The 26,590-nt window shown below is 42.1% G+C and overlaps 1 long non-coding RNA gene across 7 annotated transcripts; it reads left to right on the top strand.

Annotated features, from left to right (window-relative positions):
• The first annotated feature begins 2,842 nt into the window (after positions 1-2,842).
• LOC127340589 (uncharacterized) lies at positions 2,843-13,966 on the top strand. 7 transcript variants are annotated; one of them, XR_011754456.1, is made up of 7 exons: positions 2,843-3,124; positions 6,380-6,515; positions 6,921-8,827; positions 9,522-9,629; positions 10,088-10,240; positions 10,740-10,796; positions 12,181-13,966. It is a non-coding gene; the product is annotated as an uncharacterized lncRNA (long non-coding RNA). The 7 variants fall into 7 exon arrangements; XR_007874607.2 differs by having other exon boundaries at positions 10,022-10,240; XR_011754458.1 differs by adding an exon at positions 10,327-10,655 and having other exon boundaries at positions 9,522-10,240.
• Positions 13,967-26,590: the final 12,624 nt, after the last annotated feature.

Below are 26,590 nucleotides of genomic sequence, written 5' to 3'. Positions count from 1 at the left end.
GAAGGTCAATAATCGTCCACCGACGAACAAGTCAAGCATGGGATGCCCGAAGATCCATATTGGTTTATCAGGGACAAAGGCAAGCCCTAGCCTGGTTCATACAAGTTTTACAAATGCTTTTACTACGGTTCCTACATATTGCATACGATTCAACCGTCTTTTATCGATAGGTAGAGTTATCCTATCTATTGCATGTTCCACCCTTGTAGCCTCAAATAATCGATCCACTCGCTCCTAGCATAACTAGGTTTGGCATGTGTGCGTCGCGAGAGCCTTTATCTCCTTATGCTTAGCCATGCTTAGTTTGTTACGCTATTACTCGGTCTTGACCGGAGCCTCACAATGAAATGGATCTAGCATGACAAAGTTGACGTGGTAAGTATAGAGATGATGATAAACATGATTAAAGGCTCAGACGAGAGGCCACATTGGGATGTGGTGGGTTGTTTCGCTTCTCGCGACCCTAGGAACCGAGTTCTCGCCTCTTGAACCAAGACTGAGCGTACAACCACACGAGGCCCTATTATGGTACCCTCTCGACTCACTAACTTGCCTAGTAGATTCCATGAGTCACAAAGTTTGCGCGTTATCTGGACATATGCATTGCATTCTGCTTTGGGGGAAAAGGTACATAACAGGTAGGTAAGCGTGGCCGTGGTGGTCGGGTTGCGGCCCTGGGGAAACCCACCTCGCCTCACATCGTTAAGGACCGACTTCGGGACTTGACCCGTTACGGCGGAACAATCCTTAGCGCGTGACTCATGGTCTCGGCGACAAAGAAGGTAAAGGTCGTGGTCAACCACTCTCTGCCGGCTTTCCAAGGAAGAGAGCTAATGTTCTGGCACTAAGAATCGGTTGGCACGTGTGGGTAAAGTTGTGCACCCCTGCAGGGTTAAATCTTTTCGAAAAGCCGTGTCCACGGTTACGGACGACTTGGGAACGGACGTGGAGATCATAGAGAACTTTAACCTGATCGTAAAACTTGGTAATCAATGTGTGTTTACGGATACCTTCTTCGGGTGTTGAGGGGGTAATCCGAGGATAGTGGTTCGAGATGATGAAGATTGGTGGATACAATATGATGATCATTAGAGCTAGAGATGTCGCTCTCTTATCCCCTTTCAAAGGTTCTGAGTAGTCGAGCTTCTCTTCTCTCTCATCTTACAAAGGAAAATTGGCTTTACGCAAAAGAAGATCTACCAGAAAGCCCGCATACCCGCTTTGCTAAAAGGTTGTACTAAGTCTTGCTGAGTCCCTGTACTCAGCTTTGCATGCTTTTGTTTCAGAAGAAGTCACTCCAACAGATGGTGGTTTCTATCGACATCGACGAGTAGCTTGGGGTTCCCAGGTGGCAGCCTGGAATCTATGGGCTGGGACGTCACCGTTATGCTCCTGGCCTCTTAGGCCTTTTGCTATCTTGCTATGTCTAATAGCATAACTTTGCTTCCGTTGATTGATGTATGTCAGGTCAGTGACCTCTGATTGTAATACTTTGGTTCTTCGCTCAGTTATGAGCTTGTATTACTTTTTGAGTCGTAGAGTCACTGTTGTGTTACCGATTCTCTCACTGTAGTCTCCCGAGCTCTAGGTTAGGCGTATGTCAGACGAAGATCTGGTATTTGTCTAACTCTGATCCCGGGGGTGCCACACATGGGGATTTGTTTCGTGATTGGTTCATTTTCTAGGTAATTTGGCATCATTTTTTTGTTACAGGACAGCAATTATTTTGGCATAATTTTTTTGCCATCATTAATTTTAGTTGAGTAAAATCTGGTGTAGACTATGAGCAGCAACAGCCATAAATATCATGGCGCATAAAATTTAAAAATAATATTAATCGTGGTCCACACCATGGTCGTAAGAGCATCTCCACTCGTCCCCCCGACGAGGCCCCCGAGCGACGTTTTTTCCATCCGGACGGCGAAATTCGGCCCAGTCGCGCCCCCGGTTCCTCGTTTTCGTCCGGATTTGACCCTTCATCCATCCGGCGAGCCCACGCCATCCCCGGCCCCCCGGGGCGCGCTCGGGGACTCCGGACGAAGCTAAACCAACCGCCCACGCCCACGTGTCTCCTCTTTCGTCCGGATTCCCCGAGCCATCCTCTTTTTCCCCGAGAAACGCCGCTTGGGGAGCACACGACTGGGAAACTACTCCTCCCCACGCCAAATCTTCCTCCAATCCGGACGAAAAATTCGCCGGATTTGGACGTGGGGAGCGCCAACGAGTGGGGATGCTCTAATGTTTTCAATATTTGGGAGAGTAGTGTTTTAACCGTACAGATGAAAAGTCCCTTAAAAAAAGCAGTACATATGAAAAAAAACGTCCAGATGAAAATATGATATGTTATCCTAAAGCATATGTTCACAACTGTCGCTGTTTTGTTTCCTTGCGGATGAATCGATGTCAGGGATCCACCACCAGTTTGAAAGAAGTGTACTGTACCAATCTTTTGTTAGGTGCTCACGCTCCGTGAAGAGGCCGTCTATCAAGACGTTAAGATCTGCAGAATCCAACGGCAATAACAACGTGCGTAGCTACCACCCTAGGTATAAAATCCGCGTCGATATATATATATATATATATATATAACTTAACTACTATATTAAAGGGTAACCACTTCAATTTTTCTCCTAATTTTGGAACTTTTTTGGATTAATGTTGCGCTGACACGTATGCTAATCTATGGTGAATTTCTGCAGTAATTTTTCTGTGTACAATTTTGGTGCCCTCTATAAAATTTTGGGGTTCCTTTTGTATCTTCTCTTTTCTATTGGCCAATCTGTTGGTATACTACTTGGGTGCCTATAGCTGTGTATTTCCCACCGCTTTAGCTGCTATCTTTATTTTTTCTATCTCCCCACGTGGCGTTTCTCGATGAATCATCGGGGAGGCTATCCATAGAGAGACTCCACCGCCTGAGCTCCTGCCCGGTTGATCCCCTGACTCGAGCGCCTAGCGTCGTCGGCCGGAGCAACCTCTCCCCTCCTGACCCCCCTAACCCGAGTTAGAGGCGCCACATGAGCACCGGACGGAGGAGGCCAGCAGCCGGCGGCAGACGGCGCAAGGATGGGGACGGCCACGTTAACCACGGGAGCGGCGGCGACAACGACGACTCTTCATTTGGGTACGCACTCCTTTCTCCACTCTGTGTCTCTCCCGTGTCATCTCCCCTCTCTATTTCTCTCAATTTCAGGCAACAGCGACGCTGGCCTCCCGTGGATCTAACCGAAAAGAAGGAACACCCCTGCCCAGTTCGTCTCCCCTTCCCCTCGTGTGACAATGGCTGGATCATGGTGTCTACCCTGCTTTGCCCCCCACATACTCTAATTCAGTGGCGTCAGTATATGAATTACTAGAAGCTTGCATCTAGGAAATTAGATCCGGTGCCAATCTACTAAACACCTAATGTGCTACGCGCGTAAGGTACATATGGCCGGCTGGATGCTGCGTTCTGTACGTTGCCGTCGCTTCGCCTGCAGCCTGCTCCGCCTCCGCTGCCAACTACTCCACTTCCTGCGCGGCTGGTCGCCGACGCCTGCTCCGCCACCGCAGCTCCGCTGGACGTTGCTTCCCTTTCCGCCCGGTTGCCTTCACCTGCAGGTTGCTCTGCCTCTGCTGAGGCGCTGGCCACTGCTCCGGTCGCCACCGGCCCATCGCTATCGCTAGGGCTCCGCACCACCTGCGGCTCTGTGTGCGTGAGGTGAGACTGCGCGTGTGTTGGTCGAGCGGCAGGTTCCATCAGGAGCGAGGTGTGGACGAGGGAGCAGAGCGTCTATGGGCATGTTGCCTGTTGGATGTACGGTGCTATGTGCCAGATGAAAATATGTACTACATTTTTTTTCTGCCACAAAAATCTTGGGTATCATCTGGTGTTGGCGCATAAGGTGCTGTTCATCTGAATTTCAATGCCCTCTATTTGTTATTAGGCATTGTTAGTATGGGGTTTAGTCGATCAAATGAGGGCTGTTTCTAAAAAAATAGCTAACTAAGCAGTGATATTCAATTTGATCTAAATTGCACAGACAATAGCTTTTAGTAATAGAAATTTGATTAAGATAATTGTCTATAATTTTCTCATGTTGTTGTCTTCTAATGCGAGCACTTACCTTCCTTTTCCCGTGATCTGTTGTAGCGCCGAAGGTGCACCTCTGGTTAGCTTGCTTCTGCTGTTTGAGATGGCTCGCCTATCCGGCAGGACTTATGTTCGTATCTAGCCAAAATATATTACTGTCGTAGAATTCTGACTTCATGTTGTTTTACAATCTCTTGGAGAGTATTAGTGGCAAATGTCTTTTATGATGAAGAGTGTAATGAAGTCAGAATTACCACTTAAATACCTGCAGAGCTCTGTTTGAGCTACCTTCTGCCTTATCTGCTTTTGTATCTGTAATGATCAAACTGTGTGCAAAAACAAAATCGCTTTGATGCGACTTAGCTGGATTGAAGTGTCAAGAGTTACCAAATGTGAGATAGCTTTATAATTTGATATCCAAGCTGTTTGTGAGCCGCGCCGCCGCCACCCGGACGGCGACCAGGGCGCTATATTTAATATAATGCTTAGGTAGATTTAATTCCCCGCCGCCACCTGGATGGCGACCAGGGGGCTATACTTAATATAATGCTTAGATAGATATAATTCCCCGTTGCCAAATAATTATGACCAGGGCGCTAAACTTTTTACAATATTGCTTAAATAGATATACTTATATTTAATAGTATTTCTCCTGCTTTGGGAGCCTAAATAGATGAAGGGAGGTTTCTACCGGCTGTTTGAAGATTCATACATGGGCCACATAAGTAGTATCTCATCTCTTCCAACTGAATGACATGCATCTAGGATGCAACTTAGACCTCTAAGGTTAGATATGCTAGCTTTTCCCCCTATTTTTTTCCAGCGTGTTGTTGTCAGCATGATCTTAACAGTGCACATCTCAAACTAAGTGAGCGAAAACTCAAGTATATGGTATCGTGTGTGTGTGTGTGTGTGTGTATATATAGTTTTCTACTCTCACCTAGATATACAAATTGAAGCTAGAGTCTTTAGCATACCTCAGTATAATTTCTCAACAATGAACTTTTCATGGTAGTTTGAAATTAGAGGTAAGAATGCTGCACTTCAGGTCAGAGCCTAAATTATTTTTACCTAGCAATACCATCAATAGGAAGTAGCAAACTAATTTAACCAAATGTAGCCTGCATGATTCTTTCCATTTAATAGGGCTAGGTTAGTTGTTAATTATTTCTCATTGAACATGTTGGTATGACACATCAGGAAAACTAATTTATATTGAAATTTCAGTGAACTAGAATGTTTAAGCATTCTTCTTTGATCCTTAATTAACAAATAGACAACACATCTCAGTATAATTAGAATGTTTGATGAGAGATTCACCATCACCTCTTTTTCTTGAGAACATTTACTGTTTTTAGATTGACAGGACATGTCACTTTCTGCTACATCTCAATTTGTGATCTAAATTTAGTAGACCCAGCTGCTTTACTGGTTTCCATGGCTATGTACTTAGATATATAATAGCGAAGATCCTAATGAGAATTTGGTCCATGCATGAATAATATATGTTCTGTTGCAGGCAGTGTACAATACAACAATATGCTGCTATCACTCAGAGTTGCTATCTTAGTAGTTGCATGTTCTATGGAAAATGTCTCCTCAAATTTTTTGTCCTCACTCCAGTTATATTATATGGTTTAGCCCAGCCCTCGAAATTATATTAGGTTAGCATGTGTCTCACTGATAATTTTCTGTTGTACTGATGCTTTCTATGTATATTCTCATAAATTCAGAAAAGAAGAGCTTAGCTTGCAAAATATTCTCATTGTTCCTTCTTGCTCTTGGTTACTTCGTTTCCATGTCCTTGATGTTGAAGAGTGCGTCCATTTTCCTTTTCTTTGCTCTGCTTAATAATTTTTTAATGTTTCTGTTTGAATATTACGTCTGGCTCTCCATTATAGTTTTGGTGAACTAGATTGGAAGGCTCATATTAGGATGGTATATATATATAGAACTATATTCTTTTTCCAATTGTTCAGCCTTCCCAGTATATACATTGGCATTTCAGTGAATGACCTACTGCAACCTGCAATGTTTTTCTTTTTTGGTTATTCATTTTTTTATGTGTCCCGAACTTAGTTTGTAGAGTTCACATTTGCCATAAAACTGGGTAGAGCTATTACTGCGAACAAGAACTGCTTTCAGGTTCGTTAACGGTTCACTAAATACAGATTATTATTGCATCCAGGTCATGCTCTCATGGAAATGTATGTTAACATATGTATAAATGCATATAGTTGCTGCACAAGTAACTGCTATTCCAGACCTCTCCTTTGCCACTTAAATTCCAGTGAATTCCATTGTCAGATTTAACTTTGTTGAAGACTTGATGAGAATAAATGGAGCCCTATGCTGAAGCGAAGAACAGCAATGGTCAAGAGCAGTTTCTGGCAGTAGAACTACTCTCCATTGTCGTTTGGGTGCTCGCCAACGCGCTCTTGAGGTAGCCAATTGTGGGAAATGTGTAACATCTTATTAACTAATCGATTTGCTATTCTTTCTGCAATCTTCATTAACCACAACCACATGTTGTACTGAATATTTGTAGCACCTGACAAGTGTTGGGCTGTTGTCTATTGACAGTCCTGAATCGCTTAATGCAATATGGTTTACTGACTATCTTTTACTACAAATAAATTGGCAAAGCACAAGTAAGGTGTAATAGTTGCTGAGGAAGGCGTCAACAGACGGGAAAGAAAATCTTTGTTCTTTGTTCTCTACTACTTATTATACATATAAGACTTATGGTTTATTAGGTTTGTCTGCGTTTAGAGTTGATTTGTCTGCACTTGCTTTTTCATCTCTGCATTGAAATTAGCAAGCAGTAACTGTATTATCACTTTTTTAGAGACGAAGGCCACCAAAATTGTTTAGAAGGTCCCTGTTTTTGTTGAACAATTCAACAAGAGGAAACTTGGGAAAATAGTAGTGTCTGACAACTGCTACGTTGTTCTGTGCTGACACTTCTGAATCACTTAATGTAATACCGGTTTACTGAATATTTGTAGTACCTCACAGGTGCTAGGCTGTTGTACTGAATATTTGTAGCACCTGGCAAGTGCTGTGCTGGGATGTTGTCTATTGACAGTTCTGAATCGCTTGATGCAATATGTTTTATTGCCTATTTGTTACTAGAAACAAATCGGCAAAGCACAAGTAATGTGTAATACTAGCATACCTCCCATTTGTAAAGCATGATTTTGTGGTACTACTAGCATACCTGAAATTCATACAATCTTTTTAAGCCCATGAATGTAACGATCAGCAATATGGTTGAGAAAAATGAATCAATGCACTATTTAAACTTTGTTTCATGTTTTTTGTCAAAAGTAGCCAACACAGTTTACCTTACTCAAAATACCCTTCCAAGCTAGATATATAATATGTTATTTGTTCTCTATCACACATTCACGTCATTGTTGTAGTTTAACATAGAAGCATCATTTTTTCTTCAACTCCTGGCTACCTCGATGGCGTGGCGTGCCGCAGCGCCTTTCTTTGCTAGTACTATACTAATTCGTGAACAGCCTCAATTTTTTACAGAATTTTGGGCCTCCTTGGGGATTAACGTGGTTGCGACACCTGTTATACTAATTGAGTTGATTTCTTTCTGTGTACACGTTCAGTGCTCTGTAAAACTTCGTCTCTTTACCTTTCTTCGTACTACTTCAATGTGGGCTGTTTTTGGTGTTTTGGCGTGTGGCTGTAGCATTGCCAAAAGTAGTCAGAGCGGTGTGCAGGTTCCCACGGTGAATAATCCAAAGCTCCGCCGTTTATCGAGACCGACCACCCAGTTTGCATTCCTCCTTGCGGCCACATGGCCGGAGCGCTGCCCCGCAACCCTCTCTCTAGCCACGCCCAGTGCCACCGCACGGCGCCACGGCTCCGGCGCCTCCCCATCTTCAGTTTCCCGCAAACGCGATGCGAGCCTGTGAAACCCTAGACCCATCCTAGGCTTGGTCGCTGGCACACTGCACTTCGCCTGCAACTACTCATCGACCTCCTCGAGCCACGGCCGGTTCGTCTTCTCTTCCGTGGAGCTCCCTTGTGTACTGGCTTCGTCCTGTTAGACCTTCTCTGGTTGGAGGCCGAGCCCGCGTTATCGCGGCGAAGAAGCACACTCGCCACTCGGCCGTCTTGCTTTCCCTGGTGGCCGTCGCGTGTGCCTCCTCGCCGAAGGTGCCGAGTAAATTGAGGGAGCAACACGTCCCCTCCCCTTCCGGCACCGTGCAAGTGGGATGCTTCTCCCCAGTTCTTCCTTCTCTCTCCCAAGATGTGGATCGAAAAAATGATATGGGGGCTCTCGAGCTCCGGCGAGAAGAAAGGGGTGGGCGGTGCAGCACAAATCCAAGTGCACTTGCCAGGGCGGCCGGCGCAGGCGCAACAGGTTTGTGACTTTGTTACTGTAGCGCTGCGGCCCAAGATCTTGACTGCCGGTGGCGGTCGCTCGACAGTATGGGGCTTGCCACACCACAGGCGGGTGGGGGACGGGAGTCTCCGCTGGGTTCAGGGTGCTGCAGCGGATTGCTGCCCTCCAGGAATTCCTCTCCTCCACCTTGCTACTCTCGTGGATCTGGAGGAGCGCGGGTCGTTCACAGCCGCTTTTCACCCCCAAAAATCCTGGGCTGTAGCTGCATCTTCCCATCTTGGTCAGAAGGAGAGAAGGGCCGGCAGATCTGGGTTGGCCCCGACGGTTATGCTGCAAACGTATCGTCGGGAGTCACAACTACCGATGGATCCACCTCAGTTGTGTACGTGAGTTCCCCATCTTCTTATTCTCTTTCCCATGCCCTCTACAATTGAATAAGGAGCACCTACTTGCGCATTGCTTCCGTTTTTTATTATTATGTTTCATATCCTCTTGGTACATTCCCAGATGATTATCTAGACGACCATGTAAGCTGGAATCTTGAGATATTCAACACGTACTTGTTATTAATTTTCTACAAATTTGTCAAGTTATTGGAGGAAAATCAAAATGTATGTATGTAGAAATATATGTTTAGTACATTATTCCCCTGGCTTCTATAGATGTACGAACATGTATGCTTATTTGAAAATCTTTTGAGCAATATGCCTATTTACTTTCAGCTATTCGGCAGCAGGTAATATACAAATCAATTTTTTGCTGGATATTTCTCTGTTTTTATGGTAAAGCTTACAAGCTATGTCATCAATGAATATTGCGTTTTGCACTATAGAGGCCAGTTCAACCAGCGGGTGAATCACTCAATGATGGCGCAAGCATTGCCTTAGAGGTTATAATGGTTTGTGCAAGAAGAAGTATCATGCATGCTTCAAGACTTTGATTGGCGGCTTATATTCTGTAAAAAAAAGAATCTTGGAAAAACATTTTGAAGTGATTCTTACTGGAAATATGCAAAGCATTTATCCCAAGTGTAGTTATTTCATGTTTCTAAAAAATATTCCACTATTGCCTCTTATGCAGGTTTATCTGAATGGAGCATGATAATTTGTTTAAGATCTATTAGGTATCCTTGAAGATTCGATCCAAGATTTATATTGTGAGACCAAATATTCATGAACAGAATTAAAGGTGATTTCTTAATGGAAACACATCAAACATTTCTTTGAGGGAAAATGAGTCTGATGGTTCAATTATTTTTTACAATATTTTCGTGAGAATTAAGCAAAGTTACTACCATGTTGTAGAATTTAGCTGGTTTATGGAGCATTTTGGTGGTGGTACTGAATGAATTCGCCTGTTTTACTTCCTTCCAATCATGCCCCTATTCCAAATACAGTTGTCATGCTAGGTAAAGCATGTTGTGGCCAATAACATAGTTTTGTGTGCCACAATGATACATTTGTGTCTCTAAACTGGATCTGCTGACTAAATTGTGCATCCCTCATTTACTAACCTATCTAAGTGATTTTTTTCTATGGTTTGTCTGTATAATATGATACAATGCTTATATGTATCTCTAGCTGCTGATGTAATTACTTCCAAGAACACCTTAGTTGAGCAGTCATGAGAATATGACATTATGCCAGAGCCGAGATCATCCATATGGTCAGTTTTTAGCCGAGACAGGACGAGCGGACCAGCCAGCGTGGGCTCCACCAATATTCCCATGTGTTGTGCCAAGTGCCAACAACTCGACGGACTAGGTTGCTGCCATTGAAAGCTAGAACCGAATGAATCTGGTGAGTGTAATGCTCGGATACTTGGTCTTCTCATTGTTGCCCCATGTCAATCATGGTTACATATTTTTCTTCTTCTTGATTTGCAGAGCCTTTCACTCTTCTCATTGCACTCATTAATGATATTTGTAAGACGAAACACAATTGAGAGAGGAGAGTAGTCACAACACATTTCGATTATTGAAACAAGTGGGGCTTATATAGCAGATGTACAAGGGCATCATTGGTGCTAACTGACTCGATGTTAGTCTAGCTAGAAATCTCAAATTACAGATCAAAGCTATCATGCTAATCCTGTACAGGATTACGTCTAAGAGACGTTAGTTCAAATAAAGTATACAAGTTGCTGTATAGATATTATGTCTGGTCCCTCCTATCACAGTTTGGTGCACTAGAGTTGAGCCTTATGATGCAAATGGTAGATATACTCATTTTCGTACGTAAATTAATACATATTTTGGGTCACTTCTTGAACTTGGCCAATTTATTGTATTGCTTGCAGGCAATGGACTTATACTAGCATACAGGGAGAGTTCTAATTAACATTCTATATCGCCAGGTATGTTGCTTTCCAAACTATTTAGTCATTTGGTTGATAGAAGAAATGGCTTGCATGAATATGTCACGTGAAATAGTGTTAGCTGAACAATTTTATTTATTGTTCGAGATTTTATATCAAAATTGAGAAGTTATCTTTAAATGTTAATTTCCTGATTAAACTAATCATTCAACAAACCTTCCTCCAACTACCTTCAAAAATGAACTATATTTGTTTGAATACTGGTTTTGACAATTAGTTAGTTAAATATTTGAAAACTGAGGGATCCCATTCTATTTCATTGCTCTATTTTCTTTTATGTGGAACATGAGAGAAGATAGGAATTATTATGTATACATGTTTTATGGTCTAAGTTAACTTCTAGGATGCTCAACCATTGGACAATATTCCGGGTGTTGTATTTTTGCTACCAAGAAGATGTAGACTTCGGGCAATAAAGAAAAGAACATTTTTTTGAGCAAAAAAGAGAAAAACATTGAGTAACTTGTAAGGGTTCTCAATTCTCATGCACTTAGTCAAATATCCTCTTGAATTAGATAGTCCAGTTTTCGACTTTCTGCATAAATTGCTTGAATTGTCAGAAAAATTGTGTGTCCCCTTCCTTTGTCGACAAATATGTTGTAATCTAGATTTGTTGTACCACAACTTCTCAATGTTGTCCTCTCTTTTGTATCATTACAATGCCATTGTTTGCTTTACCTTGGTAAGCTATACGATCAAACGGTATAGAAGAATTAAGAATAAATGATTTCTCCACTGACCTATTCCAGATATGTAAATATGTGAATGAACAGTGCCTGTTAAAAACTAAAATCATATTTCTATTGTACAACTCTTTCCTAGCGAGCTTCATTGCTTTCTATACAGAGTAGATGATAAGATTTTGTTCACATTTCCAGGGAAACACAATGGAAGGCTACCAGCTAATCACATAGGTCAATTTAGAGAACAATTAAAAAAGGGTCCAATCTGTGCATGAGTTGATGTTTACATTGGCTTGCTCCTTTGAGGGCTTGGTTCTCTGCTGACGTTGATTTTTCACATGATATGCACATGGATGGTCATGATGTTTGGTCCCTGGCTCTCTCTGGAGCATTTTTTTTAAAGCCGTTGCCGACCTGGTCTTGTTGTTATTATTTCCTCATTCAGTTGCCGATCTGGTCCTGTTATTATTTCCTCATTCAGTTCCCTATCTGTTGTTGCTTTATTTTAGGTTGCTTCTGCCGAAGTTGCCTCCTCCGATTAAAAAGGGGAGATAACTTTCTGATTTTTGTGAAAAAAATTTCCTTTTGATATTTAACCGGCTCGCCACCAATACTTTATCTGTTTCTGACTCAGATATGTAGTGTCTCTTTTCTCATTATTGTTTGCAAACCGTGCACAGATCGGAGACACCATCGAGGTATATATGGCGTGCACATCATAATGGGAGATGATATGAGAGCACTGTCCCAATCAGGACAACCAAGAAGGATTGCCTGCTTTGTCCATGCGGGTGTACGGGGATGACATAACATGCGTGAGTACTCGATGATCATAATTGGTCGGCAGATTGCATCCAAACTTTGGCAGATTCATGATACAATATGTTGACATGAGAACTTTGTGGTCAGCTGGCATCTGTACTAGATTGAGATAGTTACTAAAAGATCTAGAGAAATCTTACAAAAGAAAAAATACACAAGACGCATCTCACCAAATTAATCAAATTCACACAGCGGGATTTCTGAGACATAAGCCAATGTATTATGAAATAGCACTGTACGTGGTATTACCATTTAAAAGCCTATAAAAATGACTGGATGGTCTATCCATATTATAGATCTTAACTAGACCTTTAATATCCAACATGCTATTATTATCACCAGGATTTTCTTCACCCGGTTTTTACTTCATTGGTTGTCATATCAAGTCTTTTGTTATTATCTTCCTTCAAAGAATCGTAAACATCAATTATCTCATCAACTTCTCTCACAAAATCAGCCCCTTTGCCATGCCTCTTAGCAAACAGAGACATCCTTTTCTCTTCAGTGAATGTCTCCAGTTTTACAAAGCTACAAAGCTACAGAAAGCACTAGAGTAAAAAAGAACCAGTAGTCACACATACAAAGAAAAAAAGTAGATGATGTGTCTTAGTTAAGGTAACTCAGTTCCATAATACATTCTATGTAGTATGTACTGCTAGGTCAAAACTCAATACAAAAGGATCCCCTCATAATTGTTACAGCTCATATTTCAATGCATAGTCAGCTCTAGGTAAAAATTTGGTGTTCCACTTTTTTGTTGTTGATACTTAGCGATATAGCACTATCCTCTCTTTTCATAACCTAGCTACATACTTGCACACAAATAGCAAGGAGATCACGACTGAGAGAAAGTCTCTGACAACTCCATCCCCTCAGAAAGAAAGCGAGAAGGCAGAGCGTGAATGGTCCTCCGTCATGCTTTCCTTCATCGAACAACACAAGCAAGATGGCATCAACATCTCAAAAAAACAGAGGGAAAAACAAAAATAAGGCCGCACAGGACTTCGAAGGACAGAGACTAGGAACAGCAAAGCACGGCAGACCTCCTAAGGTTGGACTTATGCGCCAGGAGTCAGATTCAACCGCCGCTTCATGCGTAGGGTAACAGGTAGCCCTTTTGACCCACTCAAGATCCCCAAATCGTTACATAAGCATATCACTGGGAATTTCCCTCGGAAAATTGGGAACACGGTTGGAAAGTTTGTCCGGTGGAGTGGACGAACTGCATCTTCATAGAACATGGGTGGGATGATTTTGTGGATGGGATGATTTCGTGGAAGCCAACGACATTCCAGTATGTGATATATTCATCTTTAACTACACCGTGAATTGAACACTCAAAGGAGCCATTCTCTGGTACAATGGATGCGAGAAGATCCAAAACACAATACCAAGAGATCAGCCTGAAATAACCTTTTATCTATCTGTACATCAATCTATGCTACTGCTTAATTAAGTTCTATATATGTAATATTTCTTCTGTATTGCCCTATAAAACCACCAACTGATGATCAATAGGAAGTACCAGTTATTATTACCAGACTGAGTTTCTATTCCTTTCTAATACCCGCTTATGTACTCTATCCTCAAGATCAACTTCATATACCTATTATGTCAGCGTATGCACTATGAGATTTTGTTACCACCTATATCTTAAAGCACACCATCCGAACAACAAAAAACATACTATTTCCATCAATTCAAATGGGTTTCCAAAATTATATCACACAGTCGGCACGGCGTGCCGCCGCGCCCTTCCATTGCTAGTATATATATATATGGTTGCACTATTTTGCAACCAGTGCTCAGCTGAGCACCACGGGCCCTATATAGGAGCGATCCAATTGGAAAGCGAAAAAAATCCCCCGATCCCACCAGCAACCCACGATCTGATCCCACCTACCTATATTCCCGACCAAAGCCCCCCGCCGGCCTCCAACGCGCCTCGCTCGCGCCGGCGTGATTCGCGTCCCCTACCACGGCGCTGCCCTCCCCACCTCCTGCTCCATGCCGCTCGAAAACGGCAGCCCCGCCCAACCTCCTGCGCGCCGGCCGCCACCCTCCTCCACCTCGTGCGAGTGGCCGGCTGATACCGGCGCCACCTCACAACCTCCTCCGGCCAGGCTCCACCGAGTGCGTCAAGCCCGCGGGGCGCCGCTCCTCCCAGCGAACCGCCGCCCCGTCAAGGGCGCGGCCCTCCGCCGGCGCTGCACCCCTCCGCCGGCGTAAGAAGAACGAATCCCCGCTTTTTTTCTCCGGCGATGGCCTGACCTCGAAGTTCCACAAGCAGCAGCAAGTACATGGTCGCTCGAACCCCCGCTTTTTCCCCTGGCGATGGCCTGACCTCCAAGTGCCACAAGTCCACATCCTGGCCTTCCCACGGCGTGGCACTTCGTCCTGCTGCGGCCGCGCTCCTACTAGCACGAGCTGACCGGCCGCAAAATCACGTCACCCTCCTGCTGCTGCTCCTTTCGCATGCTAGCCGTGCTCACGCTCATGTTGCTCTCTCTCGCTGATGGTGTGTAGCTGCTTCACGTGATGTGCAGCTGTTCTCTGCTCCTAAAGATGCTGCCTATTATTTTCTAATGAAAAGATGCAGCCTATTCTTTGTTTTCTGGCAGGTCAATACAACTTGTTCCTTAATAGAAGTGCAAGTAGATAAATTTGCCGATGGCGTCGGCCGACAGTGTAGCTCAGTGTCTTCATAGTTCAGGCATGCAATTTAGACTTGCTCTCAGTGTCTTCGTAGTTCAGGCATACAAGTAGATGAACTTCCTTATTCAGACTTGATTTTGGTGTATGACGGCCAGAAAAGCATGAAACGATTTGGCTGCTCACAGCGGAGGCTCTAGAGTGCTGCAGGTATACGTTTCAATGGGCATGCTCTGCAGGGGCATGGACTCGCTAGTGTTGAGCTAATTGATTGATACTGATGCACTCCAGCAGCAGCGACTTGTCAGCATGTTTCCATGTCTGTTGCCAAAACAAAACAAAAAATAGAATAAGTATTTGGCTGTCTGCGTTTTGATAATAGAGTTGATTTTATTCACGGGAAATGCAACACCAGTGCAAAGCAAAAAATCGATGTGTTAATCAATTTGCGAAAGCAGCAAATATATCTCTGGTATTCTAACATAATAAGTGACATATACCGCTAGTTAGTGGGAAATCCAAAATACTAATTTGAAAACAATTTCGTTTTGTGAAGTGCAACCTTTTCATCGCGGGAAGTACAACTCTCATTCCCGAGAAACTAGTTAACATGTAATTTAATGAATTACATAGGTCAACATTGGAAATCAAAACTGATTGGTTTTGGGAAGTACATGGTTCGCCTTGTAGTGCAAACTAATAATAAAAATCATCCAATTTTTTTATCTTTCGAAAAGTATAATTAGAGATCCTAAGAAAAACAAGGGGTGACTAAACAAGCAATGTTTTCTCCTACGAAATGAAGCATATTATTTTTTTGTTTAAATTTACCTGGATCGCGGAATGGTTTAACTTTTAATTCATAATTTTACCATATGGACGCTGAAAAGTATCGGTAGGAGCAGTACACCCACTTAATATAGGAAGTACAAGAAAACCGAAAAAATGGAATATAGAAAAAGCAAAATAATCCTTTCATCCACGGTGAAATTTACTTGACGCTGAGAAGTACAACTATTCGACACGAGCTGTAGCCCGCTTAATATAGAAATTACAAAGAAAATTGACAAAAACAAAATGTAGAAAAAACAAAAATAAATAAATATCGTCATCCGCAAGGAAGTACAAATAGTTGAGGCTGAGAAGTACAACCATTTCGTGCGAGCAGTGCACCCACTTAATATTGGAAGTACTAGAAAACCAATGGAGAAAAAACAAAATAATCTAGTCATCCGGAGTGAAGGTCAAATACTTGTGGTTCAGAAGTACAACTATTTGGCGCGAGCAGTGTACCTACTTCATATTGGAAGTACTAAAAAACCAATGTAGAAAAAACAAATAATCTTGTTATCCACGAGGAAGTTCAACTACTTGACGCCGAGAAGTGCAAGTATTCGACACGAGCAGTACACCAGCTTAATATATGAAGTACAAGAAAACCGAGAAAATCCAAATGTACTAAAAAATATAATCCGGTCATCCGCGAGGAAGTTCAAATGTTAGACACAGATAAGTACAACCATTTAACAGGAGCAGTACGAGCAGTTATTATGGGAAGTAAAAGAAAACCAACAAAATCCAAATCTAGAAAAAACATAAATAAATCCCGTCATCCGTGCGGAAGTTCAAATAGTTGATGCGGAGAAGTGCAACCATTCAACACGAGCAATACACCCGCTTAATATAGAAAGTACAAGAAAACCGATAAAATCCAAATGTACAAAAAACAAAAATAATCCCGTCACCCGCGAGGAAGTTCATATACTTGAAAACGAGAAGCACAACCATTCGGCACGAGCAGTACACCCACTTAATATAGAAAAGTACAAGAATCCCGACAAAGTCCAAATGTACAAAAAAACAAAATAATCCTGTCATCTGCGAGAAAGTACGTGCAGTGATTCCGAGAAGTACATGCGGAGACAACAGGAAGTACAAGCGGTAATTACATGAATTAAAAGTGTTCAAAGAAAAATACTCCCACCTAAGTTCACATAGGAAAAAACAATAATAATCCCATCACTCGCAAAGAAGTTCATATACTTGACAATGAGAAGTACAACCATTCAACACGAGCAATACACTCACTTAATATAGGAAGTGTAAGAAACCCGATAAACTCCAAATGTAGAAAAAACAAAATAATCCCGTCACCTGCAAGGAAGTACGAGCAGTGATTCTGAGAAGTACAGGCGGAGACAGCAGTAAGTACAAGCGGTAATTACATGAAGAAAATACCCCCACATAAGTTCACATAGCAACATTGTGAAGTTCAAATATTAAGATCCGGGAAGTGCAGAATCTCTTAAAATAGAATATAGGGACAATCTAACATTATCATTTTGAAGCACACATGCTAGTTTTTGTAAAACACACTAGTATCAAAACATTTCCAGGAAGTACACCATGAAGGCCAAGCAGTACAAGGACATGTCGTGGGAAGTTCAGATGCGCGTGGTTGTGCTGAGCATTTTGTGTGGCCATGGACCTCAAACGAACACCGTATGAGAAACTTAGTCATTTTACTGAACACTTTCGTGAAACAGCGCCGAGAAGTACAACTGCATTTCCCTAGAAGTGCAAGTTCGTGTCGTGGGAAGTTCAATGCTCTGTTTTTACGGGGCGGAAATCAATAGTTCAAATCTCATCGATTTGATCACCAACCACTTCAATCATTGTCACCAAAAGCTTTATATGGTAGAGTATATGTCTAATTTCATTACCTACAAAATTTTACAACAAATAAATGGATCTAATCTATTAAATTCAAATTGTTATCCCACAAAATATACCGGAAACATGATTTCAAAACTTCTCAAATTACTTTCAAATCGTTTGGAGTTGGCAAAAATGGTAGATACAAAAAAGATGCGCCATTTTGAGACCTTTCCAACCGTATATCATTTGCATTGTTTAAATATACCGCATGGAAATCGCGGGGAAAATCATTCGGTGCCCGTCACATAAAAAAGGCGGACAGTAATTCGTGTTACTATTAAACTGTAAGGAATTAGAGAAAACAATTGGAATAAGAAAGTTGCGCCTAGTCCATAGCTTTCCAACGCCATATCATTTGCATCATTCCGATATACGGTTGAAACAAATCATCCAAATTACTGTCCGCTCGTTTTTTGAGTACGTCCAAATTTCGGTATTTTCAAAAAATTTCAAAAACTGTGAGGATTTTGAAAAAACATAAAACATGAAAAAGTTGCGCAATTTTATTATGTTTCCAACGGTATATCATTTGCACAGTTTCGATAAGTTATTTAAAAACGAACTAAAAGTTCGTTTTCTGGTCATATAGAAGCGTTTTCGTATTTTCAAAATTAAATTTAAACCGTGCGAAATCTGTGAAAAGTGTGAACATGAAAAAGTTGCGGTTTTTCATTATCTATCCAACGGTATATCATTTGCATAGTTCCGACAAATGGTTGGGAAACACGAAGTAGAATCAGTAGCTCTAAAGAAAATGGGAAGTTCAGGTAAGTTCGACAGAAAGTTAAGCCCTGTTATCCGGCAAGTACAACCTTGTGTCCAGAAAAGTACAAGTCGGTGCTCAAAATATTATTCTGCAACCGGTTGCAGAATAGTGCTGGTATATATATATATATATATATATATATATATATATATAGGATAAATACTTCCTATCCCTGGGTGTAGTTACACCCATATCTAATATACTACCATATAGAAGTATGTACGATACTTTATCGGTTTGATTATGTTCTTACACTATATCTAAGATATTCTAAACCAAATTTGGTGAAAAAATGCAAGTGGGCATGTAGTTTGCACTATATATCTGAAATACATGCATATGTATACGTAAGAAATAAGTCTACGTAAAAAAATGTACATACTGCCTAAAAAATATTATATATACTACCAAAATAGTCTTATATACTTCATACTACATGTACATACTCTCCGGTATGATAGATACTTTATAGACTATGAGAAACACGCGTGGGTGTAACTACACCCGGGTGTAGTATGAATATGTCATATATATATATATATATATATATATATATATATATATATATATATATATATATTGTTGTTTTATCAACATTTGACCTACTATTTTGATCAATAAAAAAGAAAGCAAGAACTAAATTCTACCGGACATCCTCCTGGAAGATTTACTGAAAATTTTGTTGTCATGTATTCTACAAAGCATTATCCAATGTAATCCATCTCCTACAAACATATGATACTTGAAGGAGATATGACCTAGAGGCAATAATAAAATGGTTATTATTTATATCTTTATGTTTATGATAAATGTTTATATATCATGCTATAATTGTATTAACTGAAATATTAGTACATGTGTGATGTGTAGACAACAGAGTCCCTAGTATGCCTTTTAACTAGCTTGTTGATTAATGGATGATTAATTTCATAATCATGAACATTGGATGTTATTAATAACAAGGTTATGTCATTGTATGAATGATGTAATGGACACACCCAATTAAGCGTAGCATAAGATCTCGTCATTAAGTTATTTGCTATAAAGCTTTCGATACATAGTTACCTAGTCCTTATGACCATGAGATCATGTAAATCACTTATACCGGAAAGGTACTTTGATTACACCAAACGCCACTGCGTAAATGGGTGGTTATAAAGGTGGGATTAAGTATCCGGAAAGTATGAGTTGAGGCATATGGATCAACAGTGGGATTTGTCCATCCCGATGATGGATAGATATACTCTGGGCCCTCTCGATGGAATGTCGTCTAATGTCTTACAAGCATATGAATAAGTTCATAAGAGACCACATACCACGGTACGAGTAAAGAGTACTTGTCAGGAGACGAGGTTGAACAAGGTATAGAGTGATACCGAAGATCAAACCTCGGACAAGTAAAATATCGCGTGACAAAGGGAATTGGTATCGTATGTGAATGGTTCATTCGATCACTAAAGTCATCGTTGAATATGTGGGAGCCATTATGGATCTCCAGATCCCGCTATTGGTTATTGGACGGAGTGAGTACTCAACCATGTCCGCATAGTTCACGAACCGTAGGGTGACACACTTAAAGTTGGATGTTGAAATGGTAGAACTTGAATATGGAATGGAGTTCGAATATTTGTTCGGAGTCCCGGATGAGATCCCGGACATCACGAGGAGTTCCAGAATGGTCCGGAGAATAAGATTCATATATAGGATGTCATTTTATGTGATTTAAAATGATTCGGAAGGTTCTATGGAAGGTTCTAGAAGGTTCTAGAAAAGTCCGGAAGAAACCACCAAGGAAGGTGGAGTCCCGGAGGGACTCCACCTCCATGGCCGGCCAACCCTAGAGGGGGAGGAGTCCCAAGTGGACTCCCCCTATGGGGGCCGGCCACCCCCCCCACATGGAAGGGGGGAATCCCACCCCAAGTGGGATTCCCACCTTGGGTAGGTTTCCCTATCACATGGAAGGTTTTGGGTTCGGGTCTTATTCGGAGACTTGTAGTCCAACACTTGGGGCTTCCACCTATATAATGAGGGGCCAAGGGGAGGGGGCCGGCGACCCAAGAACCACAAGGTGGCCGCACCCCTATAGTGGCCGGCGCCCCCTCTCCCCAAACCCTAGTGGCCTCTCTCCTCCACCGCATCCCGCACGCTTAGCGAAGCTCCGCCGGATTTCTCCACCACCACCGACACCACGCCGTCGTGCTGCCGGATTCAAGAGGAGCTACTACTTCCGCTGCCCGCTGGAACGGGGAGGTGGACGTCGTCTTCATCAACAACCGAACGTGTGACCGAGTACGGAGGTGCTGCCCATTCGTGGCGCCGGTGACCAAGATCTTCTACGCGATTTTGCAAGCGGCAAGTGAACGTCTACCGCAGCAACAAGAGCCTCATCTTGTAGGCTTTGGAATCTCTTCAAGGGTGAGACTCGATAATCCCCTCGTTGCTACCGTCTTCTAGATTGCATCTTGGCTTGGATTGCGTGTTCGTGGTAGGAAAATTTTTGTTTTCTATGCAACGTTATCCTACAGTGGTATCAGAGCCGTGTCTATGCATAGATGGTTGTACGAGTAGAACACAATGGTTTTGTGGGCGTTGATGCTCTTGTTATCTTTAGTTTGAGTACTTTCCATCTTTGTGGCATAGTGGGATGAAGCGGCTCGGACTAACTTTACATGACCGCGTTCATGAGACTTGTTCCTCGTTCGACATGCAACTTGTATTGCATAAGAGGCTTTGCAGGTATCTGTCTCTCCTACTATAGTGAAGATTCAATTTACTCTTCTATTGAAAACATTAGTATCAACGTTGTGGTTCATGTTCGTAGGTAGATTAGATCTCTCTCGAAAACCCTAAACCACGTAAAATATGCAAACCAAATTAGAGACGTCTAACTTGTTTTTGCAGGGTTTGGTGATGTGATATGGCCATAATGTGATGATGAATATGTATGAGATGATCATTATTGTATTGTGGCAACCGGCAGGAGCCTTATGGTTTTCTTTAAATTTCATGTTGAGTAGTATTTCAAAGTAGTTGTAATAGTTGCTACATGGAGGACAATCATGAAGACGGCGCCATTGACCTTGACGCTACGCCGACGATGATGGAGATCATGCCCGAAGATGATGGAGATCATGTCCGTGCTTTGGAGATGAAGATCAAAGGCGCAAAGACAAAAGGGCCATATCATATCACATGTGAACTGCATGTGATGTTAATCCTTTTATGCATCTTATTTTGCTTAGATCGCGACGGTAGCATTATAAGATGATCCCTCACTAAAATCTCAAGATAATAAAGTGTTCATACTTAGTAGCACCATTACCAAGACTTGTCGGTTCGAAGCATCTCGTGATGATCGGGTGTGATCGGGTGTGATAGAATCAACAAGTACATACAACGGGTGCAAGACAGTTTTGCACATGCGGATACTAAGGTGGCCTTGACGAGCCTAGCATGTACAGACATGGTCTCGGAACACGTGATACCGAAAGGTAGAGCATGAATCATATGGTTGATATGATGAACACTTTGAGTGTTCGCCATTGAAATCACACCTTGTCTCGTGATGATCGGACTTAGGTGCGGTGGATTTGGTTCGTGTGATCACTAAGACAATGCGAGGGATATTGTTTTGAGTGGGAGTTCACCTAGATTTTTAATTATGTTGAATTAAAATTTGAACTCAATTTGTCATAAACTTAGTCTAAACTTTTGCAAATATATGTTGTAGAGATGGCGTCCCCAATCAATTTTAACCAGTTCCTAGAGAAAGAAAAACTTAAGAGCAACGGTAGCAACTTCACCGACTGGTTCCGTCATGTGAGGATCTTCCTCTCTGGTGGAAATCTGCAATATGTGCTTGATGCACCGCTAGGTGACCCTCCTGCAGAAACTGAAACCGATGAAGTAAAAGCTGTTTACGAGACTCGGAAAACTCGGTACTCTCAAGTTCAGTGTGCCATCATGTGCAGTCTGGAATCCGATCTTCAAAAAACGTTTTGAGCACCACGATCCTCATGAGTTGATGAAAGAGCTGAAAGCTATTTTTGAGACTCATGCGGCCGTAGAGTGCTATGAAGCATCGAAACATTTCTTCAGCTGCATGATGGAAGAAGGCAGCTCCGTTAGTGAGCACATGCTCGCCATGAATGGGCATGCGAAGAAACTCAGTGACTTGGGAATAGTGATTCCTAACAGACTGGGGATTAATCGTGTCCTTCAATCACTGCCACCAAGTTACAAGAACTTTGTGATGAACTACAATATGCAGAACATGAACAAGGAGTTACCTGAACTCTTTGGCATGCTAAAAGCTGCTGAGATTGAGATCAAGAAAGAGCACCAAGTGTTGATGGTCAACAAGACCACCAGTTTCAAGAAATAGGGCATGTCTAAGGGAAAATTCAAGAAGGGTGGCAAGAAAGCTGCCACGCCTCCTATGAAACCTAAGAACGGCCCTAAGCCTGATGCTGAGTGCTATTACTGCAAGGAGAAGGGACACTGGAAGCGTAATTGCTCCAAGTATCTGGCTGATCTGAAGAGCGGCCTTGTCAAGAAGAAGAAAGAAGGTATATCTGATATACATGTTATAGATGTTTATCTCACTGGTTCTCGTTCTAGTACCTGGGTATTTGATACTGGTTCGGTTGCTCATATTTGTAACTCGAAGCAGGAACTAAAGAATAAACGAAGACTACTGAAAGATGAAGTGACGATGCGCGTTGGAAATGGATCCAAGGTCAATGTGATCGCTGTCGGCACACTTCCTCTACATCTACCTTCGGGATTAGTTTTAAGCCTAAATAATTGTTATTTTGTACCCGCGTTGAGCATGAACATTATATCTGGATCTTGTTTAATGCAAGACGGTTATTCATTCAAGTCTGAGAATAATGGTTGTTCTATTTTTATGAATAATATCTTTTATGGTCGAGCACCAGAAAAGAATGGCTTATTTCTGTTAGATCTCGATAGTAGTGATACGCATATAAATAACATTGATGCTAAGCGAATTAAATTGAATGATAATTCTACTTATATGTGGCATTGTCGTCTTGGTCATATTGGAGTGAAACGCATGAAGAAACTCCATACTGATGGATTACTTGAATCACTTGACTTTGAGTCACTTGATAGATGCGAAGCATGTCTAATGGGAAAAATGACTAAGACTCCATTTTCTGGTATGATGGAGCGAGCTACTGACTTATTGGAAATCATACATACCGATGTGTGCGGACCAATGAGCGTAGCATCGCGCGGTGGTTATCGTTATGTTCTAACCTTCACAGATGATCTGAGTAGATATGGGTATATCTATTTCATGAAACATAAATCCGAAACTTTCGAGAAGTTTAAGGAATTCCAAAGTGAAGTAGAAAATCAACGTAACAAGAAGATTAAATTTCTACGATCTGATCGTGGAGGTGAATATCTGAGTTATGAGTTTGGCATGCATTTAAAGAAATGCGGAATACTTTCACAATTGACACCGCCGGGAACACCACAACGAAACGGTGTGTCCGAACGTCGTAATCGAACTCTCTTAGATATGGTTCGTTCTATGATGTCTATTACTGATTTGCCGTTATCATTTTGGAGTTATGCATTAGAGACAGCCGCATTCACTTTAAATAGAGCACCATCAAAATCCGTAGAAACGACACCGTATGAATTATGGTTTAATAAGAAACCTAAGTCAGTCGTTCTGAAAGTTTGGGGTTGCGAAGCCTATGTAAAGAAGTTACAACCGGACAAGCTAGAACCCAAAGCGGAGAAATGTGTCTTCATAGGATACCCTAAGGAAACTATAGGGTACACTTTCTATCACAGATCCGAAGGCAAAATCTTTGTTGCTAAGAACGGAACCTTTCTTGAGAAAGAATTTCTCACTAAAGAAGTGACTGGAAGAAAAGTAGAACTCGATGAGATTGATGAATCTATACTCGTTGATCGAGTAGCGCAGATCTGGAAGTTGTACACTGTACCGCCTACACCGGCAACAGAGGAAGCTAATGATAATGATCATGAAACTTCGAACGAGGAAACTACTGAATCTCGCAGATCGACAAGGGAACGTGCCACTCCTGATTGGTATGATCCTTGTCTAAATGTCATGATTGTGGATAACAATGATGAGGACCCTGCGACGTATGAAGAAGCGATGATGAGCCCAGATTCCAACAAATGGCAAGAAGCCATGAAATCCGAAATGGGATCCATGTATGATAACAAAGTATGGACTTTGGTAGACTTACCTGATAGCCGAAAGGCTGTTGAAAATAAATGGATCTTCAAAAGAAAAATAGATGCTGATGGTAATATTACTATCTATAAAGCTCGACTTGTCGCAAAGGGTTTCCGACAAATTCAAGGAGTTGACTACGATGAGACTTTCTCACCTGTAGCGAAGCTAAAATCTGTGAGGATTTTGTTAGCAATAGCTGCATTTTTCGATTATGAGATTTGGCAGATGGATGTCAAAACGGCGTTCCTTAATGGAGACATTGAGGAAGAGTTGTATATGGTACAACCCAAAGGTTTTGTCGATCCTAAAAATGCTGACAAAGTATGCAAACTTCAGCGTTCAATCTATGGACTGAAGCAAGCATCAAGAAGTTGGAACCGACGCTTTGATAAGGTGATCAAAGACTTCGGGTTTATACAGTGTCATGGAGAGGCCTGTATTTACAAGAAAGTGAGTGGGAGCTCTGTAGCATTCCTGATATTATATGTAGATGACATATTATTGATTGGGAATGATATAGAACTATTAAGCAGTGTAAAAGGTTATTTGAATAATAGTTTTTCAATGAAAGACCTTGGTGAAGCATTGCTGTCCACAACTGGCGCGTAGTTGACGTGGGAGGTTTAATGGCGGTTGACGGGCTTGGTGGAGTGTCTTGATTCGTCCCCGGCAACGGCGCCAGAAAATAGCTTGATGTCTACGCCTCCTCCTTTTCCTGTAGACAGTGTTGGGCCTCCAAGAGCAGAGGTTTGTAGAACAGCAGCAAGTTTCCCTTAAGTGGATCACCCAAGGTTTATCGAACTCAGGGAGGAAGAGGTCAAAGATATCCCTCTCATGCAACCCTGCAACCACAAAGCAAGAAGTCTCTTGTGTCCCCAACACACCTAATAGGTGCACTAGTTCGGCGAAGAGATAGTGAAATACAGGTGGTATGAATATATATGAGCAGTGGCAACGGCACCAGAAAAGTGCTGTGCCCCGGCCAGTAAAACAAGCAAGAGTAACGCAGCAGTAGTAACGCAAAGAAACAAGATAAACAAGCAGCGATAGCAGTATTTAGGAACAAGGCCTAGGGATCAGACTTTCACTAGTGGACACTCTCAACATTGATCACATAACAGAATAGATAAATGCATACTCTACACTCTTGTTGGATGATGAACACCATTGCGTAGGATTACACGAACCCTCAATGCCGGAGTTAACAAGCTCCACAATTCAATGTTCATATTTAAATAACCTTAGAGTGCAAGATAGATCAACACAACTAAACCAAGTACTAACATAGCATGCACACCGTAACCTTCATACTATGAAAGGAGGAATAGATCGCTTCAATACCATCATAGTAATAGTTAACTTCATAATCTACAAGAGATCACAATCATAAACTACGCCAAGTACTACATGATGCACACCCTGTCCACTTTACACCATGCAGGAGGAATAGAGTACTTTAATAACATCACTAGAGTAGCACATAGATGAATTGTGATACAAAACTCATATGAATCTCAATCATGTAAAGCAGCTCATGAGATTATTGTATTGAGGTACATGGGAGAGAGATTAACCACATAGCTACAGCGGAGCCCTCAGCCTTGGGGGTGGATTACTCCCTCCTCATCATGGAGGTAGCGATGGCGGTGAAGATGGCGGTGAAGACGGCGATGGAGATGACTCCGGGGGCAATTCCCCATCCCGGCAGGGTGCCGGAACAGCGACTTCTGTCCCCCGAATTGGACTTTCGCGATGGAGGCGGCTCTGGATGGTTTTCTCTGTTTCCGTCGAACTCGTCGATGTTTTTAGGTCAGGGACGAATATATAGGCGGAGAGGCGGCGCAAGGAGGCGGCTGGGGCCCCCACACCATAGGCTGGCACGGCC

This window comes from Lolium perenne, chromosome 3 (assembly GCF_019359855.2).
Source record: "Lolium perenne isolate Kyuss_39 chromosome 3, Kyuss_2.0, whole genome shotgun sequence".
In the NCBI taxonomy this organism is placed as follows: Eukaryota; Viridiplantae; Streptophyta; class Magnoliopsida; order Poales; family Poaceae; genus Lolium; species Lolium perenne.
This window is presented reverse-complemented; position numbering and strand designations above follow the sequence as displayed.